This window comes from Elaeis guineensis, chromosome 4 (assembly GCF_000442705.2).
Source record: "Elaeis guineensis isolate ETL-2024a chromosome 4, EG11, whole genome shotgun sequence".
Taxonomy (NCBI): Eukaryota; Viridiplantae; Streptophyta; class Magnoliopsida; order Arecales; family Arecaceae; genus Elaeis; species Elaeis guineensis.
Window position 1 is genome coordinate 67268003 of NC_025996.2, and position 15405 is coordinate 67283407.

The following is a 15405-nucleotide window of genomic DNA, read 5'->3' on the forward strand; positions in this document are numbered from 1 at the left end:
AGTCCACCAACCGACCTTCACTTTTCAATGGGTCAAACTATACTTATTGGAAAGCTCGGATGAAAATTTTTATTCAAGCACTTGACTATGATATGTGGAGTATCATAGTAAATGGATCACACACACCCACTAGAATAATTGATGGTGTGGAATCAACCAAATCCAAAAAAAAATGGGATGAGGTTGATAAGAAAATGGCTCAACTAAATGCTAAAGCCATGAATATTTTGTATTGTGCTCTAGATGCTAATGAATTCAATTGTATTTCAACATGCATGTCAGCTAAGAAAATATGAGATAGATTAGAAGTAACTCATGAAGGAACTAATCAAGTGAAGGAATCAAAAATTAACATGCTTGTGCATAAATATGAGCTTTTTAAAGTGGAGCATGATGAATCAAAAACTAAAATATTTACTCATTTTATTGATATTATTAATGATCTAAAAAGTCTTAGTAAGTCTTATTCTAACAGTGATCTCGTAAGAAAGATTCTTAGTCTTTACCAAGGACTTGGGAGGCCAAAGTGACCGCAATTCAAGAAGCTAAAGATTTGAATATCCTACCCTTGGAGGAGCTTCTAGGATCGCTGATGACACATGAGCTAAGCATGAAACAACACCAAGAAGAAGATGTCAAAAAGAAGAGGATAATCATCCTCAAATCCATCGCTCAACCTGATGAAAAATTCGATGATACAGAAAATGAAGAGCAGGATGAAGAAATGACCCTCATTACTAGAAAGTTTAAGAAGTTTTTGAAGAAAAGAAGATAAGAAATGAGGAAGAGTCCACCTACAAAAGGAAAACATAGCAAAGAGAAGGATAAGGAGCAACCCTTTATTTGTTATGAATGTAAGAAATCGGGACACTTTAAGTCTGAATGCCCACAACTGAAGAAGAATCTCAAGAAGTACAAGAAGAAGGCCATGATGGTTACATGGAGCGGAAGTGATGAGTCAAGTTCCGAAGAAGAAGACTCAAATGAACAAGCCAACTTGTGCCTTATGGCACATAAAAATGAGGTAAATATTGAAATTTCTATTGACTTTATCTTTGAAGAATTTCATGAAGTATTTTATGATTTAATTGATGAACTAAAAAAGCTAGAGGTAAAGAACAAAGAATTAAAATCAAAGAATCATTTTTTACTAAAAAAAATAAAAATATTTCAAATAAAAATCAATCCCATCTCAAGAAAATTTGAACTTAAAAAATGAGATTGCTAAGTTAAAATCAATGGTTGAAAAGTTTACTTTAAGTTTAAATAAGCTTCACATGATACTGGATAATCAAAAGGCCATTTATGATAAAGTCGATCTTTGATATAACCCTTTAAAGAAATAAAATTTTTGAAAAATATCTTTGTAAACTCATCGTACAATAAATTTTCAAATATAACTTGCTTTAAATGTGATAAAGTAGGATACAAATCTTATTCATATTTTTTCAACAAATCTGAAAATTCTAATGTAAAGAAAATATGGATTCCAAAAGGAACCATTATGACTAACCACAAAGGATCCAAAAAAACTTGGGTACCTAAAGTCAAAACTTGATTCTTGTGTATAGGTGTGTTTTGCATCCCAAGGAGCAAACCGGAGATGGTATCTTGATAGCGGGTGCTCAAGATACATGACTGGTGATGAATCCCAATTCATCACACTTGATGCTAAGAATAGAGGGATGGTCACCTTTGGAGACAATGGCAAAGAAAAGATCATCAGTATAGGTAACATTGGTATCACTCCCTCCAAGTATATTAAAAATATTTTATTAGTAGATGGTTTAAAAATAATTTATTAAGCATCAGTCAATTTTGTGATAAAGATACAAAGTCATTTTTGAATCTTTAGTTTGCATTGTAACTAGTCATATTAATGAAGGTATTAAATTTGTTGGGCATAGACATGGTAATGTTTATATGGTAGATTTGAATGATCTTTCCAAAATAAACATGCAATGCCTAGTAGCCTTGAATGTCAAGATTAATGAGACTAGTTGGCTCTGGCATCGTAGGCTTGCACATATTAGCATGCATTCATTTTCAAAACTTATTAAAAAGAATTGGTTATCGGCTTACCCAAATTAAATTTTGAAAAAGATAGAATTTGTGATGCATGCCAAATGGGTAAACAAACACGAGTCTCATTCAAATCTAAAAATATTATTTCAACTACTAGGCCATTAGAACTATTGCATATGGATTTATTTAGACCCACTAGAACTACTAGTCTAGGTGAAAAATAATATGATTTTATTATTATTGATGATTTTTTTCATTTTACATGGGTCTTCTTTTTGGCATATAAGGATGAAACTTTTCATGTTTTCTCAAAATTTTATCGAAAAGTCATAAATAAAAAAAGTTTTTTAATTCAAAATATTCGAAGTGATCATGGAACCGAATTTGAAAATCAAGATTTTAAAAAATTTTGTGATAAAAAAGGTATTGACCATAACTTTTCAGCACCTAGGACACTCCAACAAAATAGGATGGTAGAAAGAAAAAATAGAACTCTTGAAGAAATGGCCCGTACCATGCTATGTGAAAGCAACCTTCCAAGATATTTTTAGGTAGAAGCAATTAACACGTATGTTACATATTAAACTGTGTTTTAATTAGACCAATTTTAAAGAAAACTCCTTATGAGCTTTTGAAAGAAAGAAAATCAAACATTGCATATTTTTATATTTTTGGTTGTCGATATTTTATTTTGAACAATGATAAAGAAAGACTAGAAAAATTTGATGTTAATTCGATGAAGCAATTTTTCTTAGTTACTCCTCTTCTAGCAAAGCTTTTAGAGTTTTCAACAAAAGAACTTTAATAGTGAGGAGTCAATACATGTTGTTTTTGATGAAACTAACGATCTTCCTTTAAGAAGAATGAAGGTATTGATGATGTAGATCCTCTTATAGAAGGATGAAGGAGATCACTCTAAAAGACTCAACCATTCAAGATGATGAAGAACATGAAGACAAACAGGATAAGAAAGGTGAAGAACAACAAGAACAACCTCAAGGTACAAATGATCTACCCAAAGAATGGAGGTATGATCATAATCACCCAAGAAACTAATCATTGGTGATCCTGCACATGGTGTAAGAACTCACTCTTCACTTAGAGATGCATTCAATCATTTTGCTTTTGTCTCTCATCTTGAACCTAAAATCATAGATGAAGCTGAAAAAGATTATAATTGGATAAATGCAATGCAAGAAGAACTTAATCAATTTGAAAGAAATAATGTATGGACTTTAGTTTCAAGACCTAAAAATTATTCAATAATTGATACAAAATGGATATATAGGAATAAATTAGATGAACATAAAAATGTGATAAGAAATAAAGCAAGATTAGTTGCGAAAGGTTATAATCAAGAAGAAGAAATTGATTTTGATGAGACCTTTGCACCTGTTGCTAGATTAGAAGTAATTAGACTTCTACTTGCATATGCTTGCTTTATGAATTTTAAGTTATTCCAAATGGATGTCAAAAATACTTTTCTAAATAGATATATTGTTGAAAAAGTTTATGTAGAACAATCTTCAGATTTTAAAATCATGCTTTTTCTAATCATATTTTTAAATTAAACAAAGCATTATATGGTTTGAAACAAGCACCTAGGACTTGGTATGAAAGGCTAAGCAAATTTTTGCTTAATAATAATTTTTAAGAGAAAATATAGACACAACCCTTTTCATTAAAAAAATCAAAATATATATTAGTTATACATATATATGTTGATGATATTATTTTTGGGTCTACTAATGAAATTCTTTGTCAAGATTTTGCTAAGCTCATGCAGAAGAGTTCGAGATGAGCAAGATGGGAGAACTTATATTCTTCCTCAGACTTCCAAATCAAACAAACAAAGAAGGAATCTCCATCATCCAAAGCAAGTACACAAGAGAACTACTCAAAAGATTTGAAATGGAGAACTCCAAAGTAATTGGTGCACCCATGAGCCTATCATGTAAGCTTGACAAGGATGAAGGAGGTAAAAATGTAAACTTAAAATTTTATAGAGGCATGATTGATTCTCTATTATATTTAACTACTAGTAGACCAGATATTATATTTAGTGTTTGTCTTTGTGCTCACTTTCAATCAAATCCGAAAGAATCTCACTTGAATGCAGTTAAAGGAATCCTTAGATATCTAAATGGTATATAAACTCTAAGATTATGGTATTCTAAGGACTCATCAATTGACTTGATAGGATATTCAGATGCTGATTTTGCTGGATGTAGATTAGATAGAAAAAGTACTAGTGAAACTTGCCAATTTTTTGGAGTAAACTTAATCTCTTGGTTTAGCAAGAAGTAAAACTCAGTAGCACTGTCTACTACTGAGGCCGAATACATTGCAGCCAAAAGTTGTTGTGCTCAAATCTTGTGGATTAAGCAACAACTTGAAGACTTTGGCATCAAACTCAATGAAACTCCATAAGATATGATAACATTAGTGCTATAAATCTAATTAAAAATCAATTCAGCATTCTAGATAAAACATATTGAAATTAGGCATCATTTATAAGAGAACATGTCCAAAATAAAGATATAATTCTTGATTATGTTTGTACTAAAAAATAATTGGCTGACATCTTACCAAGCCTTAAGTGAAGATAGATTTTGTAAATTAGGAGAGAACTAGGAATTCTTGATCCATCAGCTTAAGTATCTCACTGATTTCAAATTCTTAATGCAAAAATTTATTGAACCAAATCTATTGAGCTCAATTTTCATTTTTCTTAAGAGCTCAAAACTATCATTCACATGATCAATACTTGGATAAACATCCTTTCTTAGAGTTTCAAATTTTTTAAATTGTCCATCATTCTTTTGAATTTTTCTGTGCCATGAGTCGACCCCCAGGTCGACCCTAGGGTAAACTTGTAATTTTTCAAAACCTCTTCAGACGCCTCTTCTTATTGGAGTTTTTTCCTTGACCGACTAGCCCTTCATCTTCTTCCTCCCACTGAACCAAAAGCTCTCCATCTCTTCTCCCTCAAATCAAAGATTTCTCTCAAATCTCTCCTCCCATATTTTCACTCTTCAAATCGCCGTTTAGGAACCAAGTTCCTCTCTCTTCCTTCTTCATTTGGGGGGTTCGAGCTTGCCCTAGACTCTATCCGTCTTCTCCAAATCGGCACATCATCTCTCCAAAATCTTTCCTTTCCACTAGAATCTTTTCTCTCTCCCTCACATTTAGTCTCCAAAGCTCCGTGCAAGTCCTTCTTGTGCAAATGGCTCCTAAAATGAAGCTTCCATAGAGGAGAAAATCTGTTCGCGGGTTGGAAGAGAGTGTGGCAGAAAGAGATTAGCGTCGAGCCCTCTCCTGCTCCAATCCCTGCTCCAGGTCCTGCTTCAGCTTCCACTCAGTCCCAATCAGCCCAAGCAAGGTACCTCTCTCTGATCGAAAATGAAATCGAGAAAAATATTGATTTCAAGTTTTTTGAAAAAGAAGGTTCACTATTGGATCGAAGATTAAGTATCAAAGATGAAAATTTTACTGCTCTTTAAAGAAAATACTTATGTTGATCTAGTCAGAGAATTTTACTTAAATTTGAGCTATAGCAATGGAACAGTGAAATCTACAGTAAAAGGTATTGATGTTATTCTTGATCCAGTACATTTGGGATAGATACTGTATTTGCCTTGTGAAGGCTATACCAATATGGAGCTCCCTATTAAAGAAGAAGGAATTAATGTTATCTTAGGAAGAATCTATACTGGAAGTCTAAATAAATTGGAAGCAAAAATTCTTTCTATTGAGATGAGGCTGTTACATCACTTGGTAACCAAACTGTTTGTCCCTAGGAGTGGTAGACACGACTTCTATCTGGTAGGGATATTTGCATTATGTACCATGTGATCACCCAAACCCCCTGAACCTTCCAGCATTGATGTTTGAGGCCATGAGAGAGACCTGAACAGGTCCAAGGCTCACTTGCCTTTTGTATGGCACTCACCTTAGTTTTTAGGAGGTTCAGAGTCAGTTTTGAGGGGGAGCCAGTTGCTAGACTATCCCATTCTGACACCATCAACCGCCACACACTGCATCGCATGGGTTTTTCTAAGACTGATGGCAGTTGGACAAAGAGTGTTGAGGAGAGAGCAGAGGATAGAGTAGAGGAGGGACCATCTTCACCTCTTCATGATCATAGAGCATCCCCAGATATTCAGTTCATATCTGATCACGAGGCTGGTCCTTCAGAGTCTGTGAGGAGGCATGATTCAGTTCTACAGTCAGAGAGCAGGACACATCCTTCAGAGTTCAGACTAGTAGATGATCAGATTGAGATGATGTCCCAGCGTGTAGCCTTCATTCTATCTCAGTCGTTTGCCACTTCAGTCTTTGCTCAGAGATCGACATCCTAGGGTGACTCAGATCAGACTCTAATCCCTCACATTTCTATTATTTTTCAGATGCTTACTAATCAGTCGGTACGCATTGAGCAGCTTGAGGGATGTATTTTGAGATTGACAGGCAGAGTATTAGACTTACAGGGATAAGTATTAGCTTTAGCCCATCCCCAGCTGCATGAGGATATCACAGAGGTCTCAGACCTATCTGCAGAGGCGGATAGACTTCGAAGAGTTTTAGAGAGTGGCTTTGACTTCTTGAGGAGAGAGATCAGGGAATCTAGTGAAAATGCTTCTACTCAGTTCAGTGCCCTGATGCAGTCTGTTTCGAGAGCCTTGGATCTTTTGGACACCATCAGACTTTCTCTTATTGCACAGTCTGTAGCTTCTCAGGCTCCAGGATCCTCTCTCCCTCTACTCATGCTGGTACCTCTACCCGTGGTCGAGGCAGACGTGGTCGAGGTCATGCTCATGGACTTGATCCTACATCTCCTCACCCTATCTCTGATTTCTCAGACTCTGATCCCTCTAGCCATGACCTCTATTAGATCTAGATTAGTTTGTCTCCTATGTCTATGATCTATCTTATGGGCCTTGTATTTGTTGGCTAATTAACTCTTGGATAGTTTCTATCTATGACTTTTGTATTTTGAGTTGACTCATGTGTATTGGGACACCTTTTGTATTCAGTCACTTTTGAATATATATATATATATATATATATAACAATATATATATATATATGTTACTTTCACTTTTAATGAATGTCTATGAATGTGATCAAATTGAATTGTTTTAATTATGAGATATGAAAAATAACTCATATTAGTGCTGAGAAATACTATGAATTGCAATATCTTCTAGATGAGCAAATTGATATATCCTTTATATTTGCTATGTTGAGGGGGAGTAGAGAAATAAGCAATCAAAGAAGGGGCTAAAGAAGTAAAATATGGTATCAAAAAGGGAAAGTAAAGAAAATATATCCTTTTTATCATCTTTCTTTTCTTTTCTCTATCCTTAAAATCCTTAAGATCTTAATTGATGCTATCAAAAAGGGAGAGTAAAGAAAATTTATCCTTTCAAGATCCCTTAAAAGGAGGAGTAGAAAATCTTAATTAATGCTGTCAAAAAGGGAAGTAGAGAATCAAAATCGAATTTGAGCAATAAGCAATAAAGAAATGAGCAATAAGCAATAAGAAATTAGTAATAAGCAAATTGTTAAGCAAATGTTCAAAGAACCAAAATCGTCAGCTTTTTTTTTATCTAATTTTCAAAGCAAATGAACTTATAAGCAAATTTCAAATTGATCTTCAAACTGCTTATGATGCATTTCGTTCAAATACTTGGCTATGATATTGAAGTGATGCATCTTCATAAATTTGAAATTCATGTTCAATACTTTATATATGCTTTTGCTCAAGTATTTTGTCATCATCAAAAAGGGAGAGATTATTGCTCCTTGAATTGATTTTGATGATTACAAAGTATTTGAGGGGGTTACTAATAATTTTGACTTAAAAAAAGATTTATTATATTTCAGAGGCAAAATCATAATTTTATCAAGTTCTGATTGGAAGCCTCAAGAGCAAGAGCAGAAGATTTGTAATCTATTGGAGGTAATTTTAATATTTTTGATGTGTATTTTGAAAGAAAATCATGTTTATAAATTTGAGTCGATCCCATGAGTCGACTCATGTCAAAAGAGGCTGAACGGCACGTTATTTTTTGGCTGGCACACTCTGTGAGTCGACCCATGAGTCGACCTCTTAGCATGAGTCGACCTATGAGTCGACCTCTGCTGCTGTGTAGATCAAAATTATAGAACAATCATTTTCTGTTCTGTCCACAGAAGTCGACCCCATGAGTCGACTCATGAGCATGAGTCGACCCCTGCGACGGAAAAAATTCCTCAACGATTAGTTTTCAGCTCGTTTTGGCTGCATTTAATGCCCATTTAATATGCTCCAACGGCTCTATTTCAGCCCAGATTACTCTCCACCATCATTTGAAGTTATAAAAGGCACTTAAAGGAGGAATCAATAAGATTTTGAAAAGGTTCTTCAAGCATTCACTTCAACCTTAAGCAAGAGCCTTTTGAAGTTAAAGAAGCTTTTATTTCAAATTCACCAACCCCTCAAGAGCTCATTCAAGTTTTCAACCACCTTGAGGAAATCAGAAAAGCTTGCTTCTCTTTGTGTAAAGTGTATTTAAAGCTTTATTCGCTCATTAAAGGAGCTACATCTGTATTTTCGTATGATTAACTATTATACTCTATTTTTTAGTTGATATTTTATTTTGGAAGGGTTTCAAAATGTGAAAAAGTTTATCCAAATCTTGAATCAGATTGTATTGGGTTAGCTTGTACTCGAGAAATAAGTGTTCTAGCTTGAAATAGCTAGAGTCGGAGATTCCGACGTTGTATTCGATTTGAATACGGTTTAGTAGATTTGAATTCTCAAGTAGGAGCTTGGAGAGTGGATGTAGGTGCAAAGTTGGCACCAAATCACTATAAATCTTTTTGTTTATGTTGTGCTTACTTGCTCTCCTTTTAAATTTTCTTATCTTCTTGCATTCTTGTATCCAGCTTCTACACCTTGCATAAATTTTACTCTCCATATTTATCCTGCTTATTGTTATAAAATTTCATAATTATAAATTAACTTTAAATTTTAGAAACCCAATTCACCCCCCCTGGGTTGCATAGCTGGGCAACAACTATTCGATAAATCTTTCTTTATCAATTATATTATAGTTGTAAGGACTTCATCATAATATAAGAATTCAAAGAAAGGTGCATATTTATGATGAACTTGTCAAAAATAATTTTTATTCATTAATAATTCATATATAAATTTCAAAGAGCACAATTTTCTACAGATAGACAATTAGATTTAGGACATATTTTCCAACATTAAGAGGGGGAGAGGCATCTTTTATAGATAAATCCTAAAGCTTCAATGGATTCTGGCATGCCCTAAGAATCCTTCCTTCAATGGGATCGGGGAAGGAATCGGACTCCATTATGAGTCTTCTCTTTTGTCTCATAATTGTATGAGGTTTTGGATCTCTTTCTATTTTTTTCTTTTGGATCCATTGTAGCTGCTAGGCCAACTAGGCTAGATGGAGAGCCAGGCGACACATACAGACCTACCTCCACCCCCCACCCCTAGGAAACTATTCTATCACTCCCTTCATTTTAACCTTAGTACTTCAATCTCAAAATTCAATGCACAGCAAGGGCCTCCCACATCTCCTTCTCTCCCCTCCACCAAGCTTCCCATTGAACTAGGCATGCTCATCTTGCTTATGGTTAAGATTGGTATAGGAGAAAACTAAGGCTAGATTCAAAGATAGTTGTACACAACATCATTTATTTATGAGATGTTAAACCTATGAATTGTAACTTCTTTGCATTTTTTATTTGGTCAATAGTCTATTTTTCAAAATGTTATTAAGTACAAAAATTGAAAATGGGAACTAAATTTTTTTAATCATGAGATATCTAGCATACACATGTTTGGTCAAATGTACGCATCTATGCAGCTAGTGGTGGGTATGGGTTGTTTTGGGTCAAGCCAAACCTAATCAATTTATTAAATGGGTTAGGAATCAAAGTCTAAACCATCTATTTATTAGATGGGTAACACAACCTGACACATATAACTTGTTTAAAAGACAAGCTAAATTTCATTGAGTCTATTGACCTAATAACCCAATTTAAGATAGTAACTAACCTTTGAACATGTTAATTGGTTAAATGGTTCTTAAATGTGTTGGGTTATATTCATATAGATGAAAACTAATTATTAAATAGTTCAGTTCAAATTAGCTAGGTCAGTACTTAAACATGCACATGATTGTTTATGACCTTAACCTATTTATGCCAAATAAAAATTTGCCTAAGAAAAATATGTGTTGGGTAATGGATTGCCACCCATATATATAGTTATATCATAAACATTAATGTAAGCATGAAATCATCCGGCAACTTAAATCTTGCAAATGAGGCAATAATGATACAAGCATGGGGGAAATGAATAGATATACATCACAAAGAAACATAGACTAGATGATTATGCATCATATGCAAAAGATTATCTTACCTTTTACCAAAAACACTAATAATAATATTTATTATGTTTTTAAGAACTACTAAGCAGTAGGAGGGGTGTAGGATTTGTGATTCGCAGCCTAAACTCTAGTTTTGTGGTTACCAGTGGATGTCATCTTATCTACAACATGGTTCGATGGCAGAGCAAGCAGCTTGGACAGGCATCACTAGGCTAAGACTATGAGTAGAGAAACTAGTGATTAAGGAGACTTTGCTATGGTAGTAGCCTGGTTATGTGGGCAACCATCATTCACACTGGTGCACCCTCTTATTCATGATATTCAGTGCATGGTGGGGAGCTACCTTTCTATTGAGATTTGTCATGTATACTATGAGGCTAATAATGCTGCTGACTAGATGGCCTTTTATATGGCAAAGCATACTGGAGAGACTATGTGAACAAATGTTGGAGACCTTCTTTGGCCTTTAAGGACACTCTTCTTTTTGACTATTTTAGATGTATTCATACTAGACTTCTTTGAACAATCTGATTTAGCAAAAAAAAAGAACTACTGAAAATAATAGGGAGCCAACTATCTTTGGTTGGAGACAAACTTCGAGATAGACCTATTATGGCTTGATGGTGGGTCCTTAGCCATGTTTGATCTATGCATCCTCTGCTTCCTAAGCATGAAGTTCTCCATCATTTCCTCTCATAACTTCATTCTACTAGTGAAAGCAATCAGGTGACTGATCAGCTAGCTAACATAGAAGCCAACAGTAAATACCAAATTGAATGGATGTAGAACTATCTCTCAGTATCTTTTATCTCATTCAAAAAATTATATTGTATTTTCAAAAGATTATAATCCTTAGGAGGTGACGTTCCAAACCTTTCCCCCTTAATCCACTAGAAAGGAAAAAATGAAACCATTGAATGTCCATATGCAAACTAATTCAGTCATTTGCAACAAGCCAATTAATTACTTACAACAAATATGGAAGATTATCGGGGTATATGTCTTCTTGAAATAGGGTTTCATCATCTTGTTGAACTTGAATGTGATTGCTAACAAGCAAGTGCCTAATCAAAGTTAGCAATATTGCAATCTTCAAAATGCAGGGATTAGTAGGATTTTATTAGACCAATGTGCCTCCAAAGCAAGTTTCTCATCTGGTTAAAATCTTCATTCAAAACTTCCACCATGCTATTTTGTCACCAATATAGGTGTTCTAGGGTTTCCTTGATTCTTTGAGCCTATTCCCCTTAGATTGTACAATGCATGTTGGCAACACCCCAACTAAGAAAGTTATTAAATTATTTTTGATGCCATAATTCATGGGGATGGCTCTACTAATCCAAGATGACAATGGGTGCATTTTGATTGTGGGAGCTTGCAAAGGGAACCAATACTCATTGTTGATGGTCAACTTATGTGTTGGTTGGGAGAGGTGCCACATGCTTGATATTATGTGACTTTAGTTGGAAGAAAACTCTATGAACATCATCCCTTGGATCACCGCCTCTCTCACTAAGGAGATTTATGATACATTGTTCATGGACATAAAGTTGGTTATACTATCCTACATCTTATTTTAAGCCTTTCTCATGGAGATCATCTCTTGGATTATACATTTTGACCATAGGAGCTTGCAATGTTAAGTCATGCTTAGTGTTGTGGATTGAGTTATGTTTTGCTTGGAGGAATGCCATGTTGCCTGGAACATGTATGATGATGCTACATGAAATTGGATGGAAAGAGATATTATGAATCTCTTGGATCAACGGCTCTCTTGCCAATAGCATTTATAATTTCTTCTTATGGATATCAGTCAAATATATAATCTTGTATCTCATTTTGAGCTACCCATTACCATAAGGAGGGTAACCAATTAGCTAGCTCACAGGAACATTATATGTAAAGTATTGGTTAACATAGCAAATTTTTCTAATGCACTTTGAAAAATCAAATATTTAACAGTTCTAGAGGCTATATTGAAGGAATAACTAGGGCAGTATGCATGCTAGAATAACAAAAAATTTATACAAGCAGCGAAAATGATTTTTCAAACATGCATCTTCTATATCTCATCTCATGAGATCATTCTCATCATGTTCTTAAGACCCATAAGTAGCAAATAAAATTATCAAAGATAAGCATGAAGATCTCATCTTCACCTTCGCATGGGTAGATATACACCGCAGTTTGATGATCATGGATTTGAGGTTGCTTGAAGAGCCGCACATATGTCGACCTCTACAAGTATCTAAAGAAAAGCTCTAGGATGCTTTCTCATGAACTTAATCCTTCTTCTCTAAGATGGATCAGCAAGCTTTGATCTCAATTTGGATCTCCTCTTGGTCTTCTTTCTTCATGTAGAAACTTAAGATTCAACCCTTGAAGCCTGAAGAGCAGCACCCAACTCCTTGGGCATGGAAGAAGGTTGGATGCCTAACCCTTGGGTGTGGAAACTCTAAGGAGAGAGGGAGGATGTGGAAGAGGAGAGAGGGGGCTTAGAAGAGGCTAGGGGGCATGGAACTTGAGATGCCTTGACCCCTTGGTGAGGAGGTCTTTAAATAGGCATGAATCCTAGAGCTTTTGAGCTTTGATCCTGTCAAAGTCTAGTTGCACTGGGACTTCTCTTTTAACCATATCCTTGCCTCTATTGGACTCTAAACCAAATCAAATTTGGACTTAAGTCTCTTTGACTCAATCAAAGTAGGCGTGGCTCCTCTCATCCTTATCCACATGGGTGGCACCAACTTGGCCACACTTGGATCAAATCCAAGTCCTACTAGGAGATCCAATTTTAATTGGTTGCTTTTAATTAGGTCCTTATCCAATAAGGATTCTAAATCCAATTTGGAGCTTGAATTTCCAACTCTTGATGCCCATTAGCTTGCTTTGACTTGATCAAGTCCTTATCCAATAAGGAATACAAATTCAAGTCATATGAGGGATTGGATTTAACCATGTGCTAGCATAGTATTCCTAAACCCAATAGGATTTCATCAAATTCTAACTCAATTGAGATTTTATGAGCTCAATGAACCATCCTAGACCAATTCTCTTTATGTGTGATCCATAGATTTAATTCTGTCTGGTAGTGAGATATATTGTGATCTTCATCAATAATATTATTGAAACTCTTTTTAATAATTGAAACTCCTTCCAATTTAGTCAATTAAAATTATTGATCATCAAATCATTCTCATTGATCTCATAATGTACTAATGATACTTAGAAGTATATAGTGGCAATCCAGCAGAACTGAATAATAAATCTCTAGGTGCAATTACTATGTGATTCGATCCTTCTATCATGAGTTCTGATATGACGGAGGTCATGAATAACTCATCAAATCCACATCAGTCATATGTAAAATTCAATCGACTCGAGTTCACAAGTAAAACCTTATGAAAACTCCTTTCCATCATTCACTCTGTCATGGCCACAGATTTTGAACTCAGTTTCATAAATTATATAAGACTTCTCCTTATCTACCAAAATCGATAGATTCTATCTAGGTACAATCTACTCCTATAATGAACCTACTACAGCGAATATACACCGCAAGGACCCATATGGCTGGGGATCAAGTGTATGTACAGTCAAACCACAGCAACCTCACCATAAGTAGCCGAGGCACCATAGGTCAAAGGACTAGTTATACCACCGCAGCATCAAATAAGTCACTAACAAGTGGATTGACATCCAAGTGACTGCTCGTGTGGTCATGCTCGGTAATATTGTTCTCTAACAGTCATCTGCATTCTCACTCTAGTGTCTTTACACTGTAGACTCGAGACTTATCTATCCTAAAAAAATGATCTATGCATCAATTTATCAATCAATCATTGTTCTCATGATGATCCATCGATTGGAGTATTTATTAATTAATCACCAATAACACATGTCTCAAATTCTCAAACTCTTGAAATATGTGTCATCATCTTATTAATTTCTTGGATAATTCATGGACACATGATACAACATGAATAAAAATAAACCCAATTCAATTATAAAATTATGCCATCAAAAAAATTATATGTGTCGCTAATAATTAGCTTCTAGGCTACATCTAACATATATATGCATTGCTCTTACCAAACTTCAGTATTGCTACTTCAAAGTTATTTGATAGCTTTGTGTCATTATGTAACTTTGTTTCTTGCATTATTTAATATCGTCATAAAACAACAACAATATTAACTACTAGAGAATTCTTTAAGATGTAAATCAAAATCTTTTTAAAAAGTCCAACAATGACCAAAGCAAACCAACATAATGTTAACCTCCATTGTATTAGGGAAATATAAACAAATTATCAATGTGAGTGCCCTTTGCAAATCAGACATTATTTCTCTCTTTTACTTCTAAATTGTTCATCTCATTGAGTTTCAAATATATATTAAGCAGTAAAGGAAGGAAAATACCCTCTTATCATTCTTTTATATGCTATAAAAAGTTGCTTTGACATTGATGGTCTTCCTCATCTTCATTAAAGCTATGCTCACCTTGGGAGATGGCATGTGGGTTTTAGTCTCTTTACACAATGACAATCTGATCTTCCTCACACTATCACAAATGAAAAGAAGACCATGATTTAAAAAGAAAATAGAAAATTTCATTCATGTACTAGTTCGTGCATGCGTATAAGCACTATTACATAGGAGCTATTAAAGAATAAATGTTTCCATGCCTTGGGTGCTGGAAGTAATTCAAGTTTGAGATAATAATATTACACATAATCCCTCAATGAATAAAACATAATGCATAATGATCATGTAGTAAATTTTAACTACTTTTGGCAACCCAACTACCTAAAATAGTTCTAATTGATTTCTCTAAGATTATATATTATAATAGTCTAATTAAAGTAAAAGCCCATAAAGTCTTTTTTTCTTTTTTGTGAAGGTAGATGATTCAAACATGTCTAGTATGAATATATCCAAGATATCAAAAAGCAATATGTCAT